This window comes from Schistocerca piceifrons, chromosome 1, assembly GCF_021461385.2.
Source record: "Schistocerca piceifrons isolate TAMUIC-IGC-003096 chromosome 1, iqSchPice1.1, whole genome shotgun sequence".
Lineage (NCBI taxonomy): Eukaryota > Metazoa > Arthropoda > Insecta > Orthoptera > Acrididae > Schistocerca > Schistocerca piceifrons.
This window is the reverse complement of record NC_060138.1, coordinates 1,182,741,161-1,182,747,034: the sequence shown is the minus strand read 5'-3', so window position 1 is coordinate 1,182,747,034 and position 5,874 is coordinate 1,182,741,161.

The window sequence follows — 5,874 nt, the reverse complement described above, 5'->3', positions numbered from 1 at the left end:
CAAAAGGTATTTATCTCAGCACAGAAGATGGAATCAGTTCACGTGACACATTCTCAGGTATCAAGGAATTGTTAATTTGATAATGGATGAGTGCGTAACTGTTATGGAATCGTTCGACTTCGAAAATCAACACGTCGTCATTCTGGAAATTCTTGCCACGTAATGATTCTTTTTTTATCCGAGTAAAGAGTAGAAGTCAGTAGACGTCATTTCAGCAGAATACGGGGTGGGAGCAGAGAATTTGTTAGCCGAAAAGAACGGCGTGTTTTACAGTTGGACGATGTGGGATATTTTGCTCGCATCCTCGGTAGCATGCTCCTGTGACGGTTTGTCCTCTCAGTATCAGTATTTTCACGAAAAATAGATATTAGCTGCTGATCTCTGGTGGCTGCAACATCACCGATGTTTTAGTAGGTTATGAAAATTACAGATACTCAACAACGATCGGGGAATTTCTGGTAGAGTGCGCGCACGTTTGAGACGTAAACGCCACTAGCTGCCAGCACGCTTGGGATCATGACACAAGACATTTATTAGTCTCAGTCCAGTCACTCTGGATCACCGGATACACGCTCCCAAATGGACCTAGTGGCCACAGGCAACATTAGAGGAATCGCTGTCAAGTTGCTACTGTTCAAAAATAATTATGAATTCACAATGGCCGAAACGACTCAGTTATGGTTGATGGTAGCGGAGCTACAATAATACAGGTGAAACAAAAGGTATTAAATGAGAAACGTGATTCAGTTTACTATCTGTCATTATATCAAATGGTATAAAACTTAGGGTTCCAACAACTGCCCCATGCCCTTGAAACCACTAATCAATCTCAAAGGCTTAAACAATGGATTACGTAAACTTAATAATCGAGAGAAAAATTTACATTCGTTCGTAAGTAGTGGAGGAAACACCGTGGCTGAATTAAGGAAGAGAAATAGTTTCGTGGCTTCAAACATCACGGCATATAGTCTCGCAAAACTGAGTCACTGAATGAGTGGCCAAGCTAATGTGACAGAGTGCGGGAGGAGGAAGATGATAAACACCACTTGAATAGGCTCGGTTCCCCATTTTACCCATATTACAGTTGATATTTCTCGACGTTACCTAAGCTGAATCCCATCACTATCCATTCTGATGTGAACTCAGTTCTCCGAGTTGCGCAGCTCTTATCGTGGCTGACTCGCTCATTACAGCAGCAGACCTCGAGGTGCTGCTGGGATTCTCACCTTAGCCTCACGCAATGGTAGAGAAGCAAATTTCGTGTGTCCGTAGTGTGCTTCCGTCGCCGAACGAAAGTCCCTACACCAAGTTGCATGGAGATTGGACCACTGTGTCCGACCTCTACCAGAACCCTGTGTCAAATAGATGCCACTTCAAGTCCACCTCTCTGCATCTAGTCTTGGATCAGTGTCTCCTCGCTTATCACTGTCCCATTTCTGGGCAGACACGAGACGCAGTCACAAAAAGCTGCAAAAAAAATATAAGCCCCCACCTAATGAAGAGGAAAGAGCGAGTAGGATTTGTCCTCGTTTAAGGCAGAAAGCACGTCCAAGAACCAGAAAGTGTCGCCGCTTCTTTCACGAAGCTGGTGACAGGTGATACTCCAGAAACGACCAGCTTCGAGAAAGCAGCGGCGACACTTTATGCGCAACCCACCAATCATTTTGCACGTCAATGCGCGGGCGCATACAGCGCAAGCTGTGGTTGTTCTGTTCGGGCGATGGGACTGAGAAGTCCTGTACCATCCACCATACTCCCCCGACTTAAGTCCTCATTACTTTGAATGATTCCGAAGATGAAGGAACCACTTGGTGACACTCGCTTCAGAACTTTTCCAGAGATTGGACAGGTAGTAGACTGCTCCATTCGCACCATCAACAGAACAGGCTCTGGTAACGGTATACTACGGTTTCCACATCGCTGGCAACGGGTTCTACACAAAGCTGGTAACTACTTTGAAGGTCAGTAACAGGTGCAAACATATAACTCACAGCTGCCACAGTGTACGTAATAAGGAGAGCAGGTAGGCTTATGAAACAAATCGCCACTAGGATTACGCAATGTTACTCCCCTTTATCAGCAAGCAATTCCATGGATCCACGGGGCGTCGCAGGGGTTACTGAATGGTGCCGATGAAAGCCAGGTAGAATAGGGCAGCCAGGCCACGAACGGTCATCCGACACGAATGTTGCCAACCGACCGACAGGATGTCGGCCTGTTGCTTGTAGTCGATGCTGATTCCGGTGAAGTGCTCCGGTATCTTAGCTCTGGGCGGGCCCTCCTTGCGCAGCTCGTGGCTTCAGCTCCTCGGACCTCGTGACCTCCAATCCCCAAACTTCGTGCTTCCTTCTCGGGCAGCGAACCCAGTATATATTGGCAAGCAGAGACCCTCTAAGGACAAAACCCACAGGTACCAACTCTTCCTCACAGATTTTGGCAATGGGGCCTCAAGAGCGGTAGTCGATGTTACACCTGAGCCAGTGCCGCCAACCAGAAGAGTCTACTTACTCAACGGCGCTACGGCTCACAAATACCATAAAATAAATAAACGGCTTTTACAAATCTTACATGGAAAACACACTGCGCAACGCAATTAAAGGATTACTGGTTCGAAACCCGTAATTGTCTCACATTGCAATGCAGAAGTTGGAAATTTGGCGCAGAGGGGCTCCAACGTTCCTCTGTAGCGGTACAATAGCGTGGCACCCTGCGGAGTCTCTCTCGGTCTCGGCACCGCTTCAAACTGGAAGGTGTCGACACATGTAAATAAAAGGCCATGGCCCAGAAGTTCTTGTCGGCCTTAAGGTGGGTCAGTGATGTCACACTAGCACCAAATTTCACCGTAAATCTGCCCACGCCTCCGTTAACATGTCGCACGGTGGGGAGATCTGCACATACCTTCTTATTCACATTTCGCCCCTTCGCTTGACGCCTGTACAATGGATGTTACAGCAGTGGCACACAGCGTTGAAATCGCGCTGGTTTTATGTGAGTGGCAAACTGAAAACATTTCAGACACACCACCGCCAAGAATCGATGCGCAAAAGCGTCAGCAAGTGGCATAAAAGGCGTCAATGAAACCACCCCCTTTTAGGAACGCTTATGTTCATGCATTTCGCGTTCTAAAATGACAGTTGGTACTGAGACGCGCAACATTACGACTTTGTCGGCAAATTTTACGACTGCTGATACACCTCCAGAGGATTCAACCCTTTTCTAGAAACATTTCGAGGCTGCTGCCTTACTGGCCAGTTTTGGTTTGGTATTCAGAGTGATACCACTAGAGACCGTTCAAAAACTTTCTACGAAATTTGAACGAGATTCGAACAGATAAGGGTGATTTATTTACTAATCTTCACCCACCAGTCAAATGCGCAACCCTTTCGACATCCCTCTGATTTCGTATGCGGCCACTAAGGCCCTAGTGTGGAGCGTGTTGCGTGTCCCGCCTGAGGTTATAGATCGGTGAAGGAGTGTCTCTGTACAGTGATGTTTTTAAAGTGGAAGTGGCCTAATGGTTTTCGGGTGGAACCAACGGTGTTGAGGACCTGGGGAGCCTCAGAGGGACCCTTTTATATTTCATTTAAGTGCTTGTCAATATCTCACCCGTCCGCACATGCCACAGTATGGCCTGAAGAAGGAGGGAAGAAAAAGCATCGACACCCTTTTTTGCTTCGGACACTAAAGCAAAACGGCGGAGGTGCATTCGTAATGTTTTCCTCAGCCAGTCATAAGAAACCCTCTTGAGTTGAACTCCAGACGTCGCAGGTCTGACATCCATCGCAGAGTTGTCAACCAAGTGGCGAGACCACGGTGAATGTGGTTGCAGCCCCACCACGATGTCCTTGAAAGTAGTTGAATCGTTCTGCAGGGGGGGGGGGGGGGGGGGAGTGTCAGCAGTGTCAAAATTTGTTAAGAACGTCGTAATGTTGTACATCGCACTACAGACCTTTTAGAAAGTGAAATGTATCAAAATGAACGCCACTAGGGAAGGAGTGGTTTTATTGGAAGTCTTTCTGCCACATTCTTAGGCCTTTTTGTGTCTATTCTGAGTGGTTGTGCGTTCGAAATGCTTTACTCGGTCATCCAACCCTCTTGAGTTGAACTCTAGGTGTCGTGGGTCCGACCTTCCTCGCAGAAGCATTAACCAAGGAAGAAATGTGGGTAATAACGAGTGTAGTGGTCTTACTATCTCCTTACGTGTCCACAGAGGCTTTAAGGGGAATTGTGGTGAAATTTGTTGTCAGTGTGACATCATTAACCCACTGTAGACCTCACACGAACTTCTGAGCTCTGGCCTTTTATTTGCATGTGTCAAAACTTTGCTGTATGCTGCCTCGCCGTCCCCAAGCTTGATTTTGGGTGTGTCCCTCTTTTGCACAGTTACAGAGGAAGGCAGTAGGCACCCTCAAGCCAAATTTCAAACTTCAGCCGCTCAGTGGGAGACAATTACGGGTTTTCAAACACGTAGTCTTTAAACTGTGTTGCTTACTGTAGATTGTCCTCTCATTCTCCGAGGGCTGTTTATGAAGTATGTTCCGATTGGCTATTAGAAATAAACGTATACTTGTTGCTTCATGGCACTAGCGTGGTTTGGAAAGAAGACATTGAGATTCACGTTGCATCAGTAAGTTTTCTGTGGCGTTGCACAGTTAGTAGGCTGCAAGCGATTGAAGTTATTGCACCGTCAGCCAGTTGTTAGGTATATTCTATTATTCGTTCCCCACAATCAGATTCATCTCGATTGCGTCCTGTGTAAGATGATGTGGACATGACTCTAGCGCAGGAAATTCAGAACTGTCACTCAGAAGCACATGGTGAAACTGTTCGAGGTAGACACTCAGATGTGACTGAGGCACTTATGCAAGTTATTGACAAAATCGGTGTGTTCACAATTTCTCAACTTTCTGAATATGTGTCTGAGATTTCAAGGACAACCCTCTTTTAACTTTATACTTTAGTCTTTATTGTAAAAACTAATTAATTTGCCTTATTTGCCAATGTCGCTATGTTAACATGATTACTGGATTACTAGTTTCGGCGATATTATCATCCTCATATCCATAAAACCATCACTCTGTCACATGAGGACTACGCAATATGCACAAAAAGTAGAGGCACTGCAATGGTATTCCAAGTGTGCAATAAAACAGGGCAATGGTATCTACATTATACAGTGCTTACACCAGATTGTCACAAGAGGACTACATCCTGTTGTAATGCCTCGACTTCTGTGCATATTGTATCGTCCTCATGTGACGGAATTGTGTAAGCATTGTATGATGTAACTACCAGTGCCCAGTTTTATGGATCTCAGGATGGAAATAAATATTGCCGATACTTGTAACCCATCAATTGTGTTAACGCAGCGATCTTGCCAAACAAAGTGGTTTTCAAAGGAGGTCTACAGTATAAAATTATCGATTACCTCCTACAATGAATAATCTTGCCAATGAACGTTGTCACAGAGAGATTAAGTCACCAGAAGTTTTGTGCACGTTGCGAAGGAAGCATTGTTCTTCACGATACTGGGCCACGCTATACTGCAAATCGTACGAAGGAAAACTTCATAATTTCTCCCCGGCAGATTTTTCAGTGTCGTCAATGTAGGGCGGACTTAGGCCCAAGCGACTTTCCCTCTTCCGCAAGATGAAGTCTCGGCGGGTCACTCATCACTTAGAGATCGGCGAGGGGCTCAGGGACACAGTCAAAAACTTTCAGAAGCATAAGGCGATACTATTCTTTGATAAAGGGATGAATAAGCTTGTGCCACAGCGACCTATGACATCACCTTGCCTATTCCTTCACCAAAGAATCGTGCCGCTAGTTTGAATTGTGGTGGCGACTCTGTGGGGAAATAAAATCTAGTTGCTT